General features: G+C 46.2%; 7 non-coding genes across 7 annotated transcripts; 4 read left to right on the top strand and 3 right to left on the bottom strand.

Annotated features, from left to right (window-relative positions):
- Positions 1-91: 91 nt before the first annotated feature.
- Positions 92-165, top strand: TRNAN-GUU (transfer RNA asparagine (anticodon GUU)). Its single transcript has one exon. It is a non-coding gene; the product is annotated as a tRNA-Asn (tRNA).
- Positions 166-5,121: 4,956 nt separating this feature from the next.
- On the bottom strand, positions 5,122-5,195 carry TRNAI-AAU (transfer RNA isoleucine (anticodon AAU)). Its single transcript has one exon. It is a non-coding gene; the product is annotated as a tRNA-Ile (tRNA).
- A 2,144-nt stretch (positions 5,196-7,339) lies between these two features.
- On the top strand, positions 7,340-7,413 carry TRNAN-GUU (transfer RNA asparagine (anticodon GUU)). Its single transcript has one exon. It is a non-coding gene; the product is annotated as a tRNA-Asn (tRNA).
- Positions 7,414-12,369: 4,956 nt separating this feature from the next.
- TRNAI-AAU (transfer RNA isoleucine (anticodon AAU)) lies at positions 12,370-12,443 on the bottom strand. Its single transcript has one exon. It is a non-coding gene; the product is annotated as a tRNA-Ile (tRNA).
- A 2,146-nt stretch (positions 12,444-14,589) lies between these two features.
- On the top strand, positions 14,590-14,663 carry TRNAN-GUU (transfer RNA asparagine (anticodon GUU)). Its single transcript has one exon. It is a non-coding gene; the product is annotated as a tRNA-Asn (tRNA).
- A 4,956-nt stretch (positions 14,664-19,619) lies between these two features.
- TRNAI-AAU (transfer RNA isoleucine (anticodon AAU)) lies at positions 19,620-19,693 on the bottom strand. The gene has a single exon. It is a non-coding gene; the product is annotated as a tRNA-Ile (tRNA).
- A 2,143-nt stretch (positions 19,694-21,836) lies between these two features.
- On the top strand, positions 21,837-21,910 carry TRNAN-GUU (transfer RNA asparagine (anticodon GUU)). The gene has a single exon. It is a non-coding gene; the product is annotated as a tRNA-Asn (tRNA).
- The last annotated feature ends 1,160 nt before the right edge of the window (positions 21,911-23,070 follow it).

Below are 23,070 nucleotides of genomic sequence, written 5' to 3'. Positions count from 1 at the left end.
CAGGGCTTTAATAAAAGATGAAGTCTTCACCTGGATCCAGGCCTGCGCGATTAGCCTACATATATGGCTTTTGCGCAGCAGGGCACACATCGTCTCTGTGGCGCAATCGGTTAGCGCGTTCGGCTGTTAACCGAAAGGTTGGTGGTTCAAGCCCACCCAGGGACGCAGTTTATTTTGGATTTTGGCAAACGTGAGCCAACTCCCGTTCAAAAAAAAAAAAACAACCAACGTGCAGGGTGCACTGCTTAATTCTGAAACCATATGTAAGGTGCTTCCTGTGCTGACGTTTCCCTCAAATCACACATCCATGACCAGTCTGATTGTCTTTCAATACACGCTTACATGGCCCTATAGTTCTTGTATTCTGATGTGGGAATCTGGCATAGGCGTTTGTCTTTCAAAACCCACTTTCATGGCCCTATATTTCTGGTATTCTGATGTGGGAATCTGGCATAGGCGTTTGTCTTTCAATACCCAGTTTCATGGCCCCATAGTTCTGGTATTCTGATGTGGGAATCAGGCATAGGCGTTGTCTTTCAATATCCACTTTCATGGCCCTATATTTCTGGTAGTCTGTTGTGGGAATCTGGCATAGGCGTTTGTCTTTCAATACCCAGTTTCATGGCCCAATAGTTCTTGTTTTCCGATGTGGGAATCTGGCATAGGCGTTTGTATTTCAATACCCTTTTTCATGGGCCGATAGTTTTGGTATTCTGATGTGGGAATTTGGCATAGGTGTTTGCCTTTCGATACCCGGTTTCATGGCCCTATAGTTAGTATTTTGATGTGGGAATCTGGCATAGGGGTTGATTTTCAATACCCAGTTTCATGGCCCTACAGTTCTTGTATTCTGATGTGGGAATCTGGCATAGGCGTTTGCCTTTCAATACCCGGTTTCATGGCCCTATAGTTCTTGTATTCTGATGTGGGAATCTGGCATAGGCGTTTTTCTTTCAATACCCGATTTCATGGCCCTATAGTTCTAGTATTCTGATGTGGGAATCTGGCAGAGGCGTTGCAGCACTAGTTTGGGAAGGACACATTTTGCTATTCCATTGCCCACCCTATATAGCAGCGCTGACAACAGAGGAGTCTCCCTTAACTTTTTTGGGGGTGTCCGGGAGGTCAGGAAGGGTCCCCATTATTATGAGGGATTAATGTTGAGCGCACCACATTGATGATGGCGGATGGCAGCGAACTGGTCACAATATGTGAACCCATTTGTATCGAGTGCAGTTAGTTATGATGTTTCTTTTAATGTTACAGCTCTTTAGAATGTATACATAATCACCACGCACGTAGAGGGATAAACTGCAAATGCAACATGAAAACAATCTACACAACGGGGTGCTTTGTAAAAAGGTAGTTGGGACTCTCTTGCAAAATGCATGTTGAGATTTAAACTGACTTTCTAAGGTTTGCAGATGTCAGACAAATGAGTAAATCATTCATTTTCATCTCCTTGGTTCGCTGCTGCACATGAATTTTAAGTAGCAGGGACAGTCTTGACGGAAATAAATATTAGTCACCTAGTATGAAAGTCAGCTCAGAAGCAGGACACGGTTTATGATTTAAGAGTCCTGCAAGGGAACAGATGTTATCTCGCTCATTGGATTGGTGTCGCTAGAGGGCGTTGGTTTTTTGTTCGGTGGTAATAAAAGTTAGGCCTGAGGCCAGGGTATCTGACAGTTAATTGTCTTTAAAGGTCATCAGTGGCTATATGTTCTGAAGTTGTGGTCGTATAAATTAGTAGGTCTTCAGAAGCGCCAGGAGTATGGGGTATGGGTTAGTTGAGATCCTGTTTATTCAGGCCTTCCTCTATTTGCTCAAATTTGTTGTGCGGACCATGTGCAACCACAATGAAAGTTAAAGGCTTTAGGCCAGTTATTGCTAGCAATTAATTATGTTTTCAAGACCAATGTTTAACCATGTACTGACGCCATGGCCTCCTACGGACCAATCCTAAGAAGGTGTGCTCTGATTATGACATGAAGATGACTATCAAGATAAAACTGACCAAGGATAAGTGGAGAATTGGGAGAAGATGGGATTCCTTTTAAAAGATTTTGGTCCAATCATATTTTGGGGGTGGATTGTTATAGAACATCTGGGATTATTGTAATTGTTGCGAAAAGGATGTAAGATGCCAACTGATGTTGTATTGTTCAAACCTGGGTTAGTTTGGTCCTGCAACACCATCTAACCACTCCCTGAAACTGTGTACAATAAACTTGCTTTATGCACAACCGTGTGCTCACTTCTTAAGTGGTGGGACTGTTTCGGTTAATGTGATTAAAGGCCCATACGCACAGGGGGCTAGAGTATGGTTTTATAAAGCTAATCTTGAGCCTAGCAACACCTCCAAGTGGGTACATAAGTGTTCATAAAATACCCCGGTACAATAACCCCTGCACCTGCAAGTTCCTGCGTGCCCTCTATAAATTATGCCTTTGATTTGTGTACTCTGGCCTCCGTAGTGCTGGAAATACATATGCTGTCTCTCTGCTCCCAAGTGACCTGAGGAGAAAATTGAGGAACTAAAGTGATGCATAGGGATCACTGTTGATAAGTTACCTGTGCTGGGAATGAAAACAGGCACCAGTGGTCAAAGTGTATGAAAACAAGTAGTGGAACTATATTCCCTGCTGGCCTGCCCCGCTCCCCACAAACCACATGGCCACGTCCCCTTCCACACACAACACAAACCCCCAAACACATGCGCCTGCTGTTTAAGGGAACATTTAGTGCAGTGCAAGTTTCAACTGCTTCCTACACTTTTATTTTAAACCAAAACCATTCCGGAACGGATTCTTTTTAAAATAAAACTATAGACACAGTAGAACCTGATTAAGAAAAGTAGAAGAGCACCGCTCCCGCTCCGTTAGACCACAGCACCTTCATGAGGTGGAGTCCAGGCACAGAATGCAATAATGTGTCAGTATCTCACCAGGAACTGGATGTATTGCCTGCAGGTTACATATAGATTGCTGTGGTAGGTGCATTAAACCACTAGGCGAGCTTATCAGGTTTCAAACCTTGGACTTGCAAGACACACATGCACACAAACACATGCTGCAAAAAACTGGACTTCCTCTGAGGCATCAGGTTGAATGTTGGTGCATTTCGCTTCCTTCATCTAGTATTACTTCCATTGGCCAATGGCAACCATTTTCCACCCCAATGTTGAGGATATTTAGTTTCACAAAGAGAGACTAATCATTGGGAGTGCGAGGCATGTAAAATCGGGCCCAGCATTTAGTCTTTGTCTTCACCCTGGGGCGTATATTGATATGGGCAGAGATGTCTCCTGCCACTTTACCCGGGGACGTCAGTTGGGGGTCGCAACCTCTGAGGTCTCCCTTGCGACATCTCTGTTCTCCCTTGCAACCTCTTGAAAAAAAGTTCTCTTTTTTGTTTTTTTGGGGGGGTTTTGTAATGCAAGCTCCTAGGCTGCGGCCAGCCCCATGTAGCTCTTTAAATCTGGAGTGGCTGGCTTTCTTGTTCAGGGCCGTTAAAAAAAATAAGAAAAATAAGAACAGGAGTGCCAAAAGTCTAACACTTTCGGCACTGACCCTAAATAAGAAAGAATAGGAATACCAAATAATGTGTATTTCTGGAATGCTATACAATCATTGCTAGACTTATTAAAGGTTTATTTCAGGCACACTTCAGGGGGTGAGTCACTGATTTAGTCTGTTCTTAAACGCCTCAACTCAACCTTTCATCTTTCTGAGGTCGATAAAAGAGTACCAACACATGTTGGGTGATATTGGGTGTATATTTTTACTATATAAAGAGCTTAAGCGTAAGTGCTACATAATAACACATCATTATCATTTGGTCATGGACTTCTGCTTGCATTCACAGTAATTTGGTAATATGGGCCTATACACTCTGATCTTAACAATACATATGGCGATCGATTCTTGTATGAAATGTACATCACATTATGTACATCACACTATAGTGATATTGTAACCATATTTTTTGTGGTGTACAATGCTATGTGATGCCACTTCCTGTTTCATCAACGGGTGAATGGTTGTGTTCCATCGCTTCCTGCGATATCACTTCAGGGTGGGGTCAAATGAAATCACTTCCTGTGATGTCATCAGGGGGTCAACGGTCGTGTGATGTCACTTCCGCTACCCCTGGCATTTTGGTGAAATGACGTCCCTTTGGGGTTGCTGCCTGTTAATGATTGTTTAAACACTCACTCTCTGCTCTCAAAGCTGTGAGATTTGTTGTGCTCTTGCTTACTCCCCATTCCAAGCCGCTTCTACCCCGCCGTACTGAGCATCGTTGCGCAGTCATGCCTCCTGCCTGCAGCATTTTCAGTTGAGTGGGTGACAGCCCTGTTATCCTTTGCCAGATACCTGCTCCATTTACAGGAATTCTAATCAATTGCCTTTGCACTCACACATTTGCCGGGCATAGTTATCATTTGCACAGGCAATCAATCAGTTGCCATTCTTTGGCAATGACTGCCCAGGTCCCATAGCATTTGCCAGGATCAGAAGCTGGGCACGGCTAAGTGGGGCAGGGATGCTGCTGATAGGATATCCCAGTAGGTCCTTGACCTATTCCAAACATTGAGACCTTGTAGAGGAAACCAAGAGGAAAGATTGGTACACAGCGATTTGTTTGATGGGGGGCCTGCAAAAAAGGGGGGATGCCCAGGGGGTGTCCAAAGTTTAAGTTACCCAAGGCGGGCCAGAGGGGTGCTGTGCTGCGATGTTGGGCCCATCTCCTCCCCGCAGGGTGATCCGACTCCCACAATTCAGAAGCCAGAAGACTCCTGAGATGTCAGCACACTGCAAAGTTGGAGTGATGTTATCAATTTGGGACTGGAGGGAAATACCTGTGCTGCCACCACCGGCTAAGAAGAGGAGGACCACGGATAGACTGCCTTCTTGCAGCCCTTTTGCTACAGCACTAGGACATGTAGTCATTTCAGGAGCCAAAGAACTGTTTTTGGCATTAGCCAGAGGAAGTCTTTGCTTATATTGTGCTATTACTCAGAATTCCACATCGGCTTATTATTTAACAGATTTCATATTCGTCCAATGAGAGTTCTTCATTCATGAAGCTCCAATTTTAAAAGGAAACTTAAAAAAGGTGTGGCCAGTACGGGGATCGAACCCGCGACCTTGGCGTTATTAGCACCACGCTCTAACCAACTGAGCTAACCGGCCATTAATACTCAAGATCACAGCAACAGCTACTAGCAGCCACTGTCAACAGAACAATGTTCTTAGTACATTCCCATTCATCCCTTAGCGCCTGCTGTCAGCACATCGGAAGGCAACTTGCAGCCCAGGAGACGCGCCTGACAAGATGGAGCAGGTGACATCTAGACCATTCTTTGGCATGCACTGGATAAGAGCATTTGCACAAGATGTCGTCTTTGGGCCAGTTACAACCACTTTTGGGAAGGCTTACTGCTGCCACGGACTGCTGCCATTATAGACTCCACGCTCGAGGCTACATTATGAGGGGCAGCTGTCCTGGCCAAGCCTCAATGCCTAATGACTATAGAGTTGCTCCATATATAATACGAGTGCAATTTAGGTATTTTGCACCACAAAGTTATTTGCCACTTGACTTACTTATGGCAACCTATTCTAAAGTCACTTCCAAGGTGACTCTAAGCAGTGCTTTAAGTGGGATTAGAAATTGAGGGTGGCTCTCGTTAGGGGGTTTGGCCTAGGCATGGGTGTGCTTAGTCCATGCCCCCATCAAGAGCCCCCGTCGCCTAAGAGGTGGGGGCCGCTAAAAGAAGCAGAGCTGGGGAGCACTGGCATTATTACATTTAATGCGCACAGCCCCTCCCCGGCTAAGCGGAGCAAAGGTGTGACACCAGTATGCCACAGCTCACACCCAGCAGGCAGCCTTTTCATTCAAGGAGCCACATGCTGCAATGCTTTACCACAGGCTCCTTGAATGAAAGTGATGCCTGCTGCTGATGGCTCTGTACTCTGAAACAGGAGGAGGTCTGAACTGCCCAGCTCGCCTTTTGTTTCCGAGTAGATAGCCATTAGCCAGCGTGAGTAGCGCAGGGGCTTCATGCTGGGTGATGGCTATTTACTCAGAAACAAAAGGAGGCCTGGCAGTCCAGCCCTCCTCCTGTTTCAGAGTACAGAGCCACCAGGCAGCCCGCACTGGAAGGCTGCACCTGCTGCTTGCAGGTGACAGCACTTCGGTTTAGAAAAAAAGAAAAGGCAATTGCTTTTTTTCTAAACCATAGTGCTGACACCTGCAGGCAGCTTGTGTAACCGTGCAGCCGCTGCACGGGCGGCCTCAGGTGTCAGCATGGCTGGAGCTAGTCGGGGGTGAGCCCCCGGCAGGGCCCCGGCTCAGGAGCCTTTTCTGGAGACTGCCGGGGCTCGGCCCATGCTAGCCCCAGCCCACTTAAAGCTCTGCCTCTAAGTATCAAAGACTGATGATGCTCCTTGAAATGTCTTTTTTCCGGGAAGTCACTTCTGTCCGTGCAATCCATATACAAAGTAGAATGTTTGCATGTATTTTGCCCCAGAACGCCCGGACAGAGCTCTTATAGATGAGTTTCCTGCATCTGTAATGTTCCTGCAGTTTTATTTTTTTCGTTATGTGTCAAAATACCATCAGTTACTAATGTTACCAAAAAAGTAGATTGGGGCAGGGTGGGTGGTGTGGGGGCTCGAATGAGACCGAATGCAATTGCACCCACTGCATTTAGGGGGAGGAGTAGCAGGACTTTGTTCATGGCTCACCCCCAACCCCACTCTTGAAATGCTGGCTACTCCGTGCTTCTCGGACTGTTATCCACAATAAGCAAGTGCCCCCCCCCCCATCCCAACTTTCATCTTAAAATGGGGCCTCACGGGAGGTGACACATTCTCAGCCCGCCCTGCTGGTAGGAAGGAGGTGTGAGGAGTTAAGCAGCAGCCAGGCCCCCTGCTGCCTTAACACTTCTCAGGGGTTTCAGGTGCCACCAGTGTTTAGGAAGTCATAGATAGCTGTGGAGCTGGAGAGATAAATAAGTCTTGCAATGGTGAGGTGCTCAGCAGTCTCTATGGTGCACTGTGTGGCAGGACATTCAAATGTTAGCCCAAAACGGGCTTTTCAATCAAGCCCATAGCCCAAAGTGCTTTGTGTACTGTTTGAAGCTGAACATTACTTGTACCATACTGAGAAAGAGACGCTTCAGAGAAATGGAGGCGCCTATCCTAACTTACAGCCTTGCTGTGTGCAGACAGCGCTCCTCCCCAGGGCTTTAATAAAAGATGAAGTCTTCACCTGGATCCAGGCCTGCGCGATTAGCCTACATATATGGCTTTTGCGCAGCAGGGCACACATCATCTCTGTGGCGCAATCGGTTAGCGCGTTCGGCTGTTAACCGAAAGGTTGGTGGTTCAAGCCCACCCAGGGACGCAGTTTATTTTGGATTTTGGCAAACGTGAGCCAACTCCCGTTCAAAAAAAAAAAAACAACCAACGTGCAGGGTGCACTGCTTAATTCTGAAACCATATGTAAGGTGCTTCCTGTGCTGACATTTCCCTCAAGTCACACATCCATGGCCAGTCTGATTGTCTTTCAATACACGCTTACATGGCCCTATAGTTCTTGTATTCTGATGTGGGAATCTGGCATAGGCGTTTGTCTTTCAAAACCCACTTTCATGGCCCTATATTTCTGGTATTCTGATGTGGGAATCTGGCATAGGCGTTTGTCTTTCAATACCCAGTTTCATGGCCCCATAGTTCTGGTATTCTGATGTGGGAATCTGGCATAGGCGTTGTCTTTCAATATCCACTTTCATGGCCCTATATTTCTGGTAGTCTGTTGTGGGAATCTGGCATAGGCGTTTGTCTTTCAATACCCAGTTTCATGGCCCAATAGTTCTTGTTTTCCGATGTGGGAATCTGGCATAGGCGTTTGTATTTCAATACCCTTTTTCATGGGCCGATAGTTTTGGTATTCTGATGTGGGAATTTGGCATAGGTGTTTGCCTTTCGATACCCGGTTTCATGGCCCTATAGTTAGTATTTTGATGTGGGAATCTGGCATAGGGGTTGATTTTCAATACCCAGTTTCATGGCCCTACAGTTCTTGTATTCTGATGTGGGAATCTGGCATAGGCGTTTGCCTTTCAATACCCGGTTTCATGGCCCTATAGTTCTTGTATTCTGATGTGGGAATCTGGCATAGGCGTTTTTCTTTCAATACCCGATTTCATGGCCCTATAGTTCTAGTATTCTGATGTGGGAATCTGGCAGAGGCGTTGCAGCACTAGTTTGGGAAGGACACATTTTGCTATTCCATTGCCCACCCTATATAGCAGCGCTGACAACAGAGGAGTCTCCCTTAACTTTTTTGGGGGTGTCCGGGAGGTCAGGAAGGGTCCCCATTATTATGAGGGATTAATGTTGAGCGCACCACATTGATGATGGCGGATGGCAGCGAACTGGTCACAATATGTGAACCCATTTGTATCGAGTGCAGTTAGTTATGATGTTTCTTTTAATGTTACAGCTCTTTAGAATGTATACATAATCACCACGCACGTAGAGGGATAAACTGCAAATGCAACATGAAAACAATCTACACAACGGGGTGCTTTGTAAAAAGGTAGTTGGGACTCTCTTGCAAAATGCATGTTGAGATTTAAACTGACTTTCTCAGGTTTGCAGATGTCAGACAAATGAGTAAATCATTCATTTTCATCTCCTTGGTTCGCTGCTGCACATGAATTTTAAGTAGCAGGGACAGTCTTGACGGAAAGAAATATTAGTCACCTAGTAAGAAAGTCAGCTCAGAAGCAGGACACGGTTTATGATTTAAGAGTCCTGCAAGGGAACAGATGTTATCTCGCTCATTGGATTGGTGTCGCTAGAGGGCGTTGGTTTTTTGTTCGGTGGTAATAAAAGTTAGGCCTGAGGCCAGGGTATTTGACAGTTAATTGTCTTTAAAGGTCATCAGTGGCTATATGTTCTGAAGTTGTGGTCGTATAAATTAGTAGGTCTTCAGAAGCGCCAGGAGTATGGGGTATGGGTTAGTTGAGATCCTGTTTATTCAGGCCTTCCTCTATTTGCTCAAATTTGTTGTGCGGACCATGTGCAACCACAATGAAAGTTAAAGGCTTTAGGCCAGTTATTGCTAGCAATTAATTATGTTTTCAAGACCAATGTTTAACCATGTACTGACGCCATGGACTCCTACGGACCAATCCTAAGAAGGTGTGCTCTGATTATGACATGAAGATGACTATCAAGATAAAACTGACCAAGGATAAGTGGAGAATTGGGAGAAGATGGGATTCCTTTTAAAAGATTTTGGTCCAATCATATTTTGGGGGTGGATTGTTATAGAACATCTGGGATTATTGTAATTGTTGCAAAAAGGATGTAAGATGCCAACTGATGTTGTATTGTTCAAACCTGGGTTAGTTTGGTCCTGCAACACCATCTAACCACTCCCTGAAACTGTGTACAATAAACTTGCTTTATGCACAACCGTGTGCTCACTTCTTAAGTGGTGGGACTGTTTCGGTTAATGTGATTAAAGGCCCATACGCACAGGGGGCTAGAGTATGGTTTTATAAAGCTAATCTTGAGCCTAGCAACACCTCCAGGTGGGTACATAAATGTTCATAAAATACCCCGGTACAATAACCCCTGCACCTGCAAGTTCCTGCGTGCCCACTATAAATTATGCCTTTGATTTGTGTACTCTGGCCTCCGTAGTGCTGGAAATACATATGCTGTCTCTCTGCTCCCAAGTGACCTGAGGAGAAAATTGAGGAACTAAAGTGATGCATAGGGATCACTGTTGATAAGTTACCTGTGCTGGGAATGAAAACAGGCACCAGTGGTCAAAGTGTATGAAAACAAGTAGTGGAACTATATTCCCTGCTGGCCTGCCCCGCTCCCCACAAACCACATGGCCACGTCCCCTTCCACACACAACACAAACCCCCAAACACATGCGCCTGCTGTTTAAGGGAACATTTAGTGCAGTGCAAGTTTCAACTGCTTCCTACACTTTTATTTTAAACCAAAACCATTCCGGAACGGGTTCTTTTTAAAATAAAACTATAGACACAGTAGAACCTGATTAAGAAAAGTAGAAGAGCACCGCTCCCGCTCCGTTAGACCACAGCACCTTCATGAGGTGGAGTCCAGGCACAGAATGCAATAATGTGTCAGTATCTCACCAGGAACTGGATGTATTGCCTGCAGGTTACATATAGATTGCTGTGGTAGGTGCATTAAACCACTAGGCGAGCTTATCAGGTTTCAAACCTTGGACTTGCAAGACACACATGCACACAAACACATGCTGCAAAAAACTGGACTTCCTCTGAGGCATCAGGTTGAATGTTGGTGCATTTCGCTTCCTTCATCTAGTATTACTTCCATTGGCCAATGGCAACCATTTTCCACCCCAATGTTGAGGATATTTAGTTTCACAAAGAGAGACTAATCATTGGGAGTGCGAGGCATGTAAAATCGGGCCCAGCATTTAGTCTTTGTCTTCACCCTGGGGCGTATATTGATATGGGCAGAGATGTCTCCTGCCACTTTACCCGGGGACGTCAGTTGGGGGTCGCAACCTCTGAGGTCTCCCTTGCGACATCTCTGTTCTCCCTTGCAACCTCTTGAAAAAAAGTTCTCTTTTTTGTTTTTTTGGGGGGGTTTTGTAATGCAAGCTCCTAGGCTGCGGCCAGCACCATGTAGCTCTTTAAATCTGGAGTGGCTGGCTTTCTTGTTCAGGGCCGTTAAAAAAAATAAGAAAAATAAGAACAGGAGTGCCAAAAGTCTAACACTTTCGGCACTGACCCTAAATAAGAAAGAATAGGAATACCAAATAATGTGTATTTCTGGAATGCTATACAATCATTGCTAGACTTATTAAAGGTTTATTTCAGGCACACTTCAGGGGGTGAGTCACTGATTTAGTCTGTTCTTAAACGCCTCAACTCAACCTTTCATCTTTCTGAGGTCGATAAAAGAGTACCAACACATGTTGGGTGATATTGGGTGTATATTTTTACTATATAAAGAGCTTAAGCGTAAGTGCTACATAATAACACATCATTATCATTTGGTCATGGACTTCTGCTTGCATTCACAGTAATTTGGTAATATGGGCCTATACACTCTGATCTTAACAATACATATGGCGATCGATTCTTGTATGAAATGTACATCACATTATGTACATCACACTATAGTGATATTGTAACCATATTTTTTGTGGTGTACAATGCTATGTGATGCCACTTCCTGTTTCATCAACGGGTGAATGGTTGTGTTCCATCGCTTCCTGCGATATCACTTCAGGGTGGGGTCAAATGAAATCACTTCCTGTGATGTCATCAGGGGGTCAACGGTCGTGTGATGTCACTTCCGCTACCCCTGGCATTTTGGTGAAATGACGTCCCTTTGGGGTTGCTGCCTGTTAATGATTGTTTAAACACTCACTCTCTGCTCTCAAAGCTGTGAGATTTGTTGTGCTCTTGCTTACTCCCCATTCCAAGCCGCTTCTACCCCGCCGTACTGAGCATCGTTGCGCAGTCATGCCTCCTGCCTGCAGCATTTTCAGTTGAGTGGGTGACAGCCCTGTTATCCTTTGCCAGATACCTGCTCCATTTACAGGAATTCTAATCAATTGCCTTTGCACTCACACATTTGCCGGGCATAGTTATCATTTGCACAGGCAATCAATCAGTTGCCATTCTTTGGCAATGACTGCCCAGGTCCCATAGCATTTGCCAGGATCAGAAGCTGGGCACGGCTAAGTGGGGCAGGGATGCTGCTGATAGGATATCCCAGTAGGTCCTTGACCTATTCCAAACATTGAGACCTTGTAGAGGAAACCAAGAGGAAAGATTGGTACACAGCGATTTGTTTGATGGGGGGCCTGCAAAAAAGGGGGGATGCCCAGGGGGTGTCCAAAGTTTAAGTTACCCAAGGCGGGCCAGAGGGGTGCTGTGCTGCGATGTTGGGCCCATCTCCTCCCCGCAGGGTGATCCGACTCCCACAATTCAGAAGCCAGAAGACTCCTGAGATGTCAGCACACTGCAAAGTTGGAGTGATGTTATCAATTTGGGACTGGAGGGAAATACCTGTGCTGCCACCACCGGCTAAGAAGAGGAGGACCACGGATAGACTGCCTTCTTGCAGCCCTTTTGCTACAGCACTAGGACATGTAGTCATTTCAGGAGCCAAAGAACTGTTTTTGGCATTAGCCAGAGGAAGTCTTTGCTTATATTGTGCTATTACTCAGAATTCCACATCGGCTTATTATTTAACAGATTTCATATTCGTCCAATGAGAGTTCTTCATTCATGAAGCTCCAATTTTAAAAGGAAACTTAAAAAAGGTGTGGCCAGTACGGGGATCGAACCCGCGACCTTGGCGTTATTAGCACCACGCTCTAACCAACTGAGCTAACCGGCCATTAATACTCAAGATCACAGCAACAGCTACTAGCAGCCACTGTCAACAGAACAATGTTCTTAGTACATTCCCATTCATCCCTTAGCGCCTGCTGTCAGCACATCGGAAGGCAACTTGCAGCCCAGGAGACGCGCCTGACAAGATGGAGCAGGTGACATCTAGACCATTCTTTGGCATGCACTGGATAAGAGCATTTGCACAAGATGTCGTCTTTGGGCCAGTTACAACCACTTTTGGGAAGGCTTACTGCTGCCACGGACTGCTGCCATTATAGACTCCACGCTCGAGGCTACATTATGAGGGGCAGCTGTCCTGGCCAAGCCTCAATGCCTAATGACTATAGAGTTGCTCCATATATAATACGAGTGCAATTTAGGTATTTTGCACCACAAAGTTATTTGCCACTTGACTTACTTATGGCAACCTATTCTAAAGTCACTTCCAAGGTGACTCTAAGCAGTGCTTTAAGTGGGATTAGAAATTGAGGGTGGCTCTCGTTAGGGGGTTTGGCCTAGGCATGGGTGTGCTTAGTCCATGCCCCCATCAAGAGCCCCCGTCGCCTAAGAGGTGGGGGCCGCTAAAAGAAGCAGAGCTGGGGAGCACTGGCATTATTACATTTAATGCGCACAGCCCCTCCCCGGCTAAGCGGAGCAAAGGTGTGACACCAGTATGCCACAGCTCACACCCAGCAGGCAGCCTTTTCATTCAAGGAGCCACATGCTGCAATGCTTTACCACAGGCTCCTTGAATGAAAGTGATGCCTGCTGCTGATGGCTCTGTACTCTGAAACAGGAGGAGGTCTGAACTGCCCAGCTCGCCTTTTGTTTCCGAGTAGATAGCCATTAGCCAGCGTGAGTAGCGCAGGGGCTTCATGCTGGGTGATGGCTATTTACTCAGAAACAAAAGGAGGCCTGGCAGTCCAGCCCTCCTCCTGTTTCAGAGTACAGAGCCACCAGGCAGCCCGCACTGGAAGGCTGCACCTGCTGCTTGCAGGTGACAGCACTTCGGTTTAGAAAAAAAGAAAAGGCAATTGCTTTTTTTCTAAACCATAGTGCTGACACCTGCAGGCAGCTTGTGTAACCGTGCAGCCGCTGCACGGGCGGCCTCAGGTGTCAGCATGGCTGGAGCTAGTCGGGGGTGAGCCCCCGGCAGGGCCCCGGCTCAGGAGCCTTTTCTGGAGACTGCCGGGGCTCGGCCCATGCTAGCCCCAGCCCACTTAAAGCTCTGCCTCTAAGTATCAAAGACTGATGATGCTCCTTGAAATGTCTTTTTTCCGGGAAGTCACTTCTGTCCGTGCAATCCATATACAAAGTAGAATGTTTGCATGTATTTTGCCCCAGAACGCCCGGACAGAGCTCTTATAGATGAGTTTCCTGCATCTGTAATGTTCCTGCAGTTTTATTTTTTTCGTTATGTGTCAAAATACCATCAGTTACTAATGTTACCAAAAACGTAGATTGGGGCAGGGTGGGTGGTGTGGGGGCTCGAATGAGACCGAATGCAATTGCACCCACTGCATTTAGGGGGAGGAGTAGCAGGACTTTGTTCATGGCTCACCCCCAACCCCACTCTTGAAATGCTGGCTACTCCGTGCTTCTCGGACTGTTATCCGCAATAAGCAAGTGCCCCCCCCACCCCATCCCAACTTTCATCTTAAAATGGGGCCTCACGGGAGGTGACACATTCTCAGCCCGCCCTGCTGGTAGGAAGGAGGTGTGAGGAGTTAAGCAGCAGCCAGGCCCCCTGCTGCCTTAACACTTCTCAGGGGTTTCAGGTGCCACCAGTGTTTAGGAAGTCATAGATAGCTGTGGAGCTGGAGAGATAAATAAGTCTTGCAATGGTGAGGTGCTCAGCAGTCTCTATGGTGCACTGTGTGGCAGGACATTCAAATGTTAGCCCAAAACGGGCTTTTCAATCAAGCCCATAGCCCAAAGTGCTTTGTGTACTGTTTGAAGCTGAACATTACTTGTACCATACTGAGAAAGAGACGCTTCAGAGAAATGGAGGCGCCTATCCTAACTTACAGCCTTGCTGTGTGCAGACAGCGCTCCTCCCCAGGGCTTTAATAAAAGATGAAGTCTTCACCTGGATCCAGGCCTGCGCGATTAGCCTACATATATGGCTTTTGCGCAGCAGGGCACAGATCGTCTCTGTGGCGCAATCGGTTAGCGCGTTCGGCTGTTAACCGAAAGGTTGGTGGTTCAAGCCCACCCAGGGACGCAGTTTATTTTGGATTTTGGCAAACGTGAGCCAACTCCCGTTCAAAAAAAAAAAAACAACCAACGTGCAGGGTGCACTGCTTAATTCTGAAACCATATGTAAGGTGCTTCCTGTGCTGACATTTCCCTCAAGTCACACATCCATGGCCAGTCTGATTGTCTTTCAATACACGCTTACATGGCCCTATAGTTCTTGTATTCTGATGTGGGAATCTGGCATAGGCGTTTGTCTTTCAAAACCCACTTTCATGGCCCTATATTTCTTGTATTCTGATGTGGGAATCTGGCATAGGCGTTTGTCTTTCAATACCCAGTTTCATGGCCCCATAGTTCTGGTATTCTGATGTGGGAATCTGGCATAGGCGTTGTCTTTCAATATCCACTTTCATGGCCCTATATTTCTGGTAGTCTGTTGTGGGAATCTGGCATAGGCGTTTGTCTTTCAATACCCAGTTTCATGGCCCAATAGTTCTTGTTTTCCGATGTGGGAATCTGGCATAGGCGTTTGTATTTCAATACCCTTTTTCATGGGCCGATAGTTTTGGTATTCTGATGTGGGAATTTGGCATAGGTGTTTGCCTTTCGATACCCGGTTTCATGGCCCTATAGTTAGTATTTTGATGTGGGAATCTGGCATAGGGGTTGATTTTCAATACCCAGTTTCATGGCCCTACAGTTCTTGTATTCTGATGTGGGAATCTGGCATAGGCGTTTGCCTTTCAATACCCGGTTTCATGGCCCTATAGTTCTTGTATTCTGATGTGGGAATCTGGCATAGGCGTTTTTCTTTCAATACCCGATTTCATGGCCCTATAGTTCTAGTATTCTGATGTGGGAATCTGGCAGAGGCGTTGCAGCACTAGTTTGGGAAGGACACATTTTGCTATTCCATTGCCCACCCTATATAGCAGCGCTGACAACAGAGGAGTCTCCCTTAACTTTTTTGGGGGTGTCCGGGAGGTCAGGAAGGGTCCCCATTATTATGAGGGATTAATGTTGAGCGCACCACATTGATGATGGCGGATGGCAGCGAACTGGTCACAATATGTGAACCCATTTGTATCGAGTGCAGTTAGTTATGATGTTTCTTTTAATGTTACAGCTCTTTAGAATGTATACATAATCACCACGCACGTAGAGGGATAAACTGCAAATGCAACATGAAAACAATCTACACAACGGGGTGCTTTGTAAAAAGGTAGTTGGGACTCTCTTGCAAAATGCATGTTGAGATTTAAACTGACTTTCTCAGGTTTGCAGATGACAGACAAATGAGTAAATCATTCATTTTCATCTCCTTGGTTCGCTGCTGCACATGAATTTTAAGTAGCAGGGACAGTCTTGACGGAAAGAAATATTAGTCACCTAGTAAGAAAGTCAGCTCAGAAGCAGGACACGGTTTATGATTTAAGAGTCCTGCAAGGGAACAGATGTTATCTCGCTCATTGGATTGGTGTCGCTAGAGGGCGTTGGTTTTTTGTTCGGTGGTAATAAAAGTTAGGCCTGAGGCCAGGGTATCTGACAGTTAATTGTCTTTAAAGGTCATCAGTGGCTATATGTTCTGAAGTTGTGGTCGTATAAATTAGTAGGTCTTCAGAAGCGCCAGGAGTATGGGGTATGGGTTAGTTGAGATCCTGTTTATTCAGGCCTTCCTCTATTTGCTCAAATTTGTTGTGCGGACCATGTGCAACCACAATGAAAGTTAAAGGCTTTAGGCCAGTTATTGCTAGCAATTAATTATGTTTTCAAGACCAATGTTTAACCATGTACTGACGCCATGGACTCCTACGGACCAATCCTAAGAAGGTGTGCTCTGATTATGACATGAAGATGACTATCAAGATAAAACTGACCAAGGATAAGTGGAGAATTGGGAGAAGATGGGATTCCTTTTAAAAGATTTTGGTCCAATCATATTTTGGGGGTGGATTGTTATAGAACATCTGGGATTATTGTAATTGTTGCAAAAAGGATGTAAGATGCCAACTGATGTTGTATTGTTCAAACCTGGGTTAGTTTGGTCCTGCAACACCATCTAACCACTCCCTGAAACTGTGTACAATAAACTTGCTTTATGCACAACCGTGTGCTCACTTCTTAAGTGGTGGGACTGTTTCGGTTAATGTGATTAAAGGCCCATACGCACAGGGGGCTAGAGTATGGTTTTATAAAGCTAATCTTGAGCCTAGCAACACCTCCAAGTGGGTACATAAGTGTTCATAAAATACCCCGGTACAATAACCCCTGCACCTGCAAGTTCCTGCGTGCCCACTATAAATTATGCCTTTGATTTGTGTACTCTGGCCTCCGTAGTGCTGGAAATACATATGCTGTCTCTCTGCTCCCAAGTGACCTGAGGAGAAAATTGAGGAACTAAAGTGATGCATAGGGATCACTGTTGATAAGTTACCTGTGCTGGGAATGAAAACAGGCACCAGTGGTCAAAGTGTATGAAAACAAGTAGCGGAACTATATTCCCTGCTGGCCTGCCCCGCTCCCCACAAACCACATGGCCACGTCCCCTTCCACACACAACACAAACCCCCAAACACATGCGCCTGCTGTTTAAGGGAACATTTAGTGCAGTGCAAGTTTCAACTGCTTCCTACACTTTTATTTTAAACCAAAACCATTCCGGAACGGGTTCTTTTTAAAATAAAACTATAGACACAGTAGAACCTGATTAAGAAAAGTAGAAGAGCACCGCTCCCGCTCCGTTAGACCACAGCACCTTCATGAGGTGGAGTCCAGGCACAGAATGCAATAATGTGTCAGTATCTCACCAGGAACTGGATGTATTGCCTGCAGGTTACATATAGATTGCTGTGGTAGGTGCATTAAACCACTAGGCGAGCTTATCAGGTTTCAAACCTTGGACTTGCAAGACACACATGCACACAAACACATGCTGCAAAAAACTGGACTTCCTCTGAGGCATCAGGTTGAATGTTGGTGCATTTCGCTTCCTTCATCTAGTATTACTTCCATTGGCCAATGGCAACCATTTTCCACCCCAATGTTGAGGATATTTAGTTTCACAAAGAGAGACTAATCATTGGGAGTGCGAGGCATGTAAAATCGGGCCCAGCATTAAGTCTTTGTCTTCACCCTGGGGCGTATATTGATATGGGCAGAGATGTCTCCTGCCACTTTACCCGGGGACGTCAGTTGGGGGTCGCAACCTCTGAGGTCTCCCTTGCGACATCTCTGTTCTCCCTTGCAACCTCTTGAAAAAAAGTTCTCTTTTTTGTTTTTTTGGGGGGGTTTTGTAATGCAAGCTCCTAGGCTGCGGCCAGCACCATGTAGCTCTTTAAATCTGGAGTGGCTGGCTTTCTTGTTCAGGGCCGTTAAAAAAAATAAGAAAAATAACAACAGGAGTGCCAAAGGTCTAACACTTTCAGCACTGACCCTAAATAAGAAAGAATAGGAATACCAAATAATGTGTCTTTCTGGAATGCTATACAATCATTGCTAGACTTATTAAAGGTTTATTTCAGGCACACTTCAGGGGGTGAGTCACTGATTTAGTCTGTTCTTAAACGCCTCAACTCAACCTTTCATCTTTCTGAGGTCGATAAAAGAGTACCAACACATGTTGGGTGATATTGGGTGTATATTTTTACTATATAAAGAGCTTAAGCGTAAGTGCTACATAATAACACATCATTATCATTTGGTCATGGACTTCTGCTTGCATTCACAGTAATTTGGTAATATGGGCCTATACACTCTGATCTTAACAATACATATGGCGATCGATTCTTGTATGAAATGTACATCACATTATGTACATCACACTATAGTGATATTGTAACCATATTTTTTGTGGTGTACAATGCTATGTGATGCCACTTCCTGTTTCATCAACGGGTGAATGGTTGTGTTCCATCGCTTCCTGCGATATCACTTCAGGGTGGGGTCAAATGAAATCACTTCCTGTGATGTCATCAGGGGGTCAACGGTCGTGTGATGTCACTTCCGCTACCCCTGGCATTTTGGTGAAATGACGTCCCTTTGGGGTTGCTGCCTGTTAATGATTGTTTAAACACTCACTCTCTGCTCTCAAAGCTGTGAGATTTGTTGTGCTCTTGCTTACTCCCCATTCCAAGCCGCTTCTACCCCGCCGTACTGAGCATCGTTGCGCAGTCATGCCTCCTGCCTGCAGCATTTTCAGTTGAGTGGGTGACAGCCCTGTTATCCTTTGCCAGATACCTGCTCCATTTACAGGAATTCTAATCAATTGCCTTTGCACTCACACATTTGCCGGGCATAGTTATCATTTGCACAGGCAATCAATCAGTTGCCATTCTTTGGCAATGACTGCCCAGGTCCCATAGCATTTGCCAGGATCAGAAGCTGGGCACGGCTAAGTGGGGCAGGGATGCTGCTGATAGGATATCCCAGTAGGTCCTTGACCTATTCCAAACATTGAGACCTTGTAGAGGAAACCAAGAGGAAAGATTGGTACACAGCGATTTGTTTGATGGGGGGCCTGCAAAAAAGGGGGGATGCCCAGGGGGTGTCCAAAGTTTAAGTTACCCAAGGCGGGCCAGAGGGGTGCTGTGCTGCGATGTTGGGCCCATCTCCTCCCCGTAGGGTGATCCGACTCCCACAATTCAGAAGCCAGAAGACTCCTGAGATGTCAGCACACTGCAAAGTTGGAGTGATGTTATCAATTTGGGACTGGAGGGAAATACCTGTGCTGCCACCACCGGCTAAGAAGAGGAGGACCACGGATAGACTGCCTTCTTGCAGCCCTTTTGCTACAGCACTAGGACATGTAGTCATTTCAGGAGCCAAAGAACTGTTTTTGGCATTAGCCAGAGGAAGTCTTTGCTTATATTGTGCTATTACTCAGAATTCCACATCGGCTTATTATTTTACAGATTTCATATTCGTCCAATGAGAGTTCTTCATTCATGAAGCTCCAATTTTAAAAGGAAACTTAAAAAAGGTGTGGCCAGTACGGGGATCGAACCCGCGACCTTGGCGTTATTGGCACCAAGCTCTAACCAACTGAGCTAACCGGCCATTAATACTCAAGATCACAGCAACAGCTACTAGCAGCCACTGTCAACAGAACAATGTTCTTAGTACATTCCCATTCATCCCTTAGCGCCTGCTGTCAGCACATCGTAAGGCAACTTGCAGCCCAGGAGACGCGCCTGACAAGATGGAGCAGGTGACATCTAGACCATTCTTTGGCATGCACTGGATAAGAGCATTTGCACAAGATGTCGTCTTTGGGCCAGTTACAACCACTTTTGGGAAGGCTTACTGCTGCCACGGACTGCTGCCATTATAGACTCCACGCTCGAGGCTACATTATGAGGGGCAGCTGTCCTGGCCAAGCCTCAATGCCTAATGACTATAGAGTTGCTCCATATATAATACGAGTGCAATTTAGGTATTTTGCACCACAAAGTTATTTGCCACTTGACTTACTTATGGCAACCTATTCTAAAGTCAGTTCCAAGGTGACTCTAAGCAGTGCTTTAAGTGGGATTAGAAATTGAGGGTGGCTCTCGTTAGGGGGTTTGGCCTAGGCATGGGTGTGCTTAGTCCATGCCCCCATCAAGAGCCCCCGTCGCCTAAGAGGTGGGGGCCGCTAAAAGAAGCAGAGCTGGGGAGCACTGGCATTATTACATTTAATGCGCACAGCCCCTCCCCGGCTAAGCGGAGCAAAGGTGTGACACCAGTATGCCACAGCTCACACCCAGCAGGCAGCCTTTTCATTCAAGGAGCCACATGCTGCAATGCTTTACCACAGGCTCCTTGAATGAAAGTGATGCCTGCTGCTGATGGCTCTGTACTCTGAAACAGGAGGAGGTCTGAACTGCCCAGCTCGCCTTTTGTTTCCGAGTAGATAGCCATTAGCCAGCGTGAGTAGCGCAGGGGCTTCATGCTGGGTGATGGCTATTTACTCAGAAACAAAAGGAGGCCTGGCAGTCCAGCCCTCCTCCTGTTTCAGAGTACAGAGCCACCAGGCAGCCCGCACTGGAAGGCTGCACCTGCTGCTTGCAGGTGACAGCACTTCGGTTTAGAAAAAAAGAAAAGGCAATTGCTTTTTTTCTAAACCATAGTGCTGACACCTGCAGGCAGCTTGTGTAACCGTGCAGCCGCTGCACGGGCGGCCTCAGGTGTCAGCATGGCTGGAGCTAGTCGGGGGTGAGCCCCCGGCAGGGCCCCGGCTCAGGAGCCTTTTCTGGAGACTGCCGGGGCTCGGCCCATGCTAGCCCCAGCCCACTTAAAGCTCTGCCTCTAAGTATCAAATACTGATGATGCTCCTTGAAATGTCTTTTTTCCGGGAAGTCACTTCTGTCCGTGCAATCCATATACAAAGTAGAATGTTTGCATGTATTTTGCCCCAGAACGCCCGGACAGAGCTCTTATAGATGAGTTTCCTGCATCTGTAATGTTCCTGCAGTTTTATTTTTTTCGTTATGTGTCAAAATACCATCAGTTACTAATGTTACCAAAAAAGTAAATTGGGGCAGGGTGGGTGGTGTGGGGGCTCGAATGAGACCGTATGCAATTGCACCCACTGCATTTAGGGGGAGGAGTAGCAGGACTTTGTTCATGGCTCACCCCCAACCCCACTCTTGAAATGCTGGCTACTCCGTGCTTCTCGGACTGTTATCTGCAATAAGCAAGTGCCCCCCCCCCATCCCAACTTTCATCTTAAAATGGGGCCTCACGGGAGGTGACACATTCTCAGCCCGCCCTGCTGGTAGGAAGGAGGTGTGAGGAGTTAAGCAGCAGCCAGGCCCCCTGCTGCCTTAACACTTCTCAGGGGTTTCAGGTGCCACCAGTGTTTAGGAAGTCATAGATAGCTGTGGAGCTGGAGAGATAAATAAGTCTTGCAATGGTGAGGTGCTCAGCAGTCTCTATGGTGCACTGTGTGGCAGGACATTCAAATGTTAGCCCAAAACGGGCTTTTCAATCAAGCCCATAGCCCAAAGTGCTTTGTGTACTGTTTGAAGCTGAACATTACTTGTACCATACTGAGAAAGAGACGCTTCAGAGAAATGGAGGCGCCTATCCTAACTTACAGCCTTGCTGTGTGCAGACAGCGCTCCTCCCCAGGGCTTTAATAAAAGATGAAGTCTTCACCTGGATCCAGGCCTGCGCGATTAGCCTACATATATGGCTTTTGCGCAGCAGGGCACACTTCGTCTCTGTGGCGCAATCGGTTAGCGCGTTTGGCTGTTAACCGAAAGGTTGGTGGTTCAAGCCCACCCAGGGACGCAGTTTATTTTGGATTTTGGCAAACGTGAGCCAACTCCCGTTCAAAAAAAAAAAAACAACCAACGTGCAGGGTGCACTGCTTAATTCTGAAACCATATGTAAGGTGCTTCCTGTGCTGACATTTCCCTCAAGTCACACATCCATGGCCAGTCTGATTGTCTTTCAATACACGCTTACATGGCCCTATAGTTCTTGTATTCTGATGTGGGAATCTGGCATAGGCGTTTGTCTTTCAAAACCCACTTTCATGGCCCTATATTTCTGGTATTCTGATGTGGGAATCTGGCATAGGCGTTTGTCTTTCAATACCCAGTTTCATGGCCCCATAGTTCTGGTATTCTGATGTGGGAATCAGGCATAGGCGTTGTCTTTCAATATCCACTTTCATGGCCCTATATTTCTGGTAGTCTGTTGTGGGAATCTGGCATAGGCGTTTGTCTTTCAATACCCAGTTTCATGGCCCAATAGTTCTTGTTTTCCGATGTGGGAATCTGGCATAGGCGTTTGTATTTCAATACCCTTTTTCATGGGCCGATAGTTTTGGTATTCTGATGTGGGAATTTGGCATAGGTGTTTGCCTTTCGATACCCGGTTTCATGGCCCTATAGTTAGTATTTTGATGTGGGAATCTGGCATAGGGGTTGATTTTCAATACCCAGTTTCATGGCCCTACAGTTCTTGTATTCTGATGTGGGAATCTGGCATAGGCGTTTGCCTTTCAATACCCGGTTTCATGGCCCTATAGTTCTTGTATTCTGATGTGGGAATCTGGCATAGGCGTTTTTCTTTCAATACCCGATTTCATGGCCCTATAGTTCTAGTATTCTGATGTGAGAATCTGGCATAGGCGTTTTTCTTTCAATACCCGATTTCATGGCCCTATAGTTCTAGTATTCTGATGTGGGAATCTGGCAGAGGCGTTGCAGCACTAGTTTGGGAAGGACACATTTTGCTATTCCATTGCCCACCCTATATAGCAGCGCTGACAACAGAGGAGTCTCCCTTAACTTTTTTGGGGGTGTCCGGGAGGTCAGGAAGGGTCCCCATTATTATGAGGGATTAATGTTGAGCGCACCACATTGATGATGGCGGATGGCAGCGAACTGGTCACAATATGTGAACCCATTTGTATCGAGTGCAGTTAGTTATGATGTTTCTTT

The sequence above is a fragment of the Ambystoma mexicanum genome, chromosome 1p, assembly GCF_040938575.1.
Source record: "Ambystoma mexicanum isolate Mex_15411 chromosome 1p, UKY_AmexF1_1, whole genome shotgun sequence".
Taxonomy (NCBI): domain Eukaryota; kingdom Metazoa; phylum Chordata; class Amphibia; order Caudata; family Ambystomatidae; genus Ambystoma; species Ambystoma mexicanum.
This window is presented reverse-complemented; position numbering and strand designations above follow the sequence as displayed.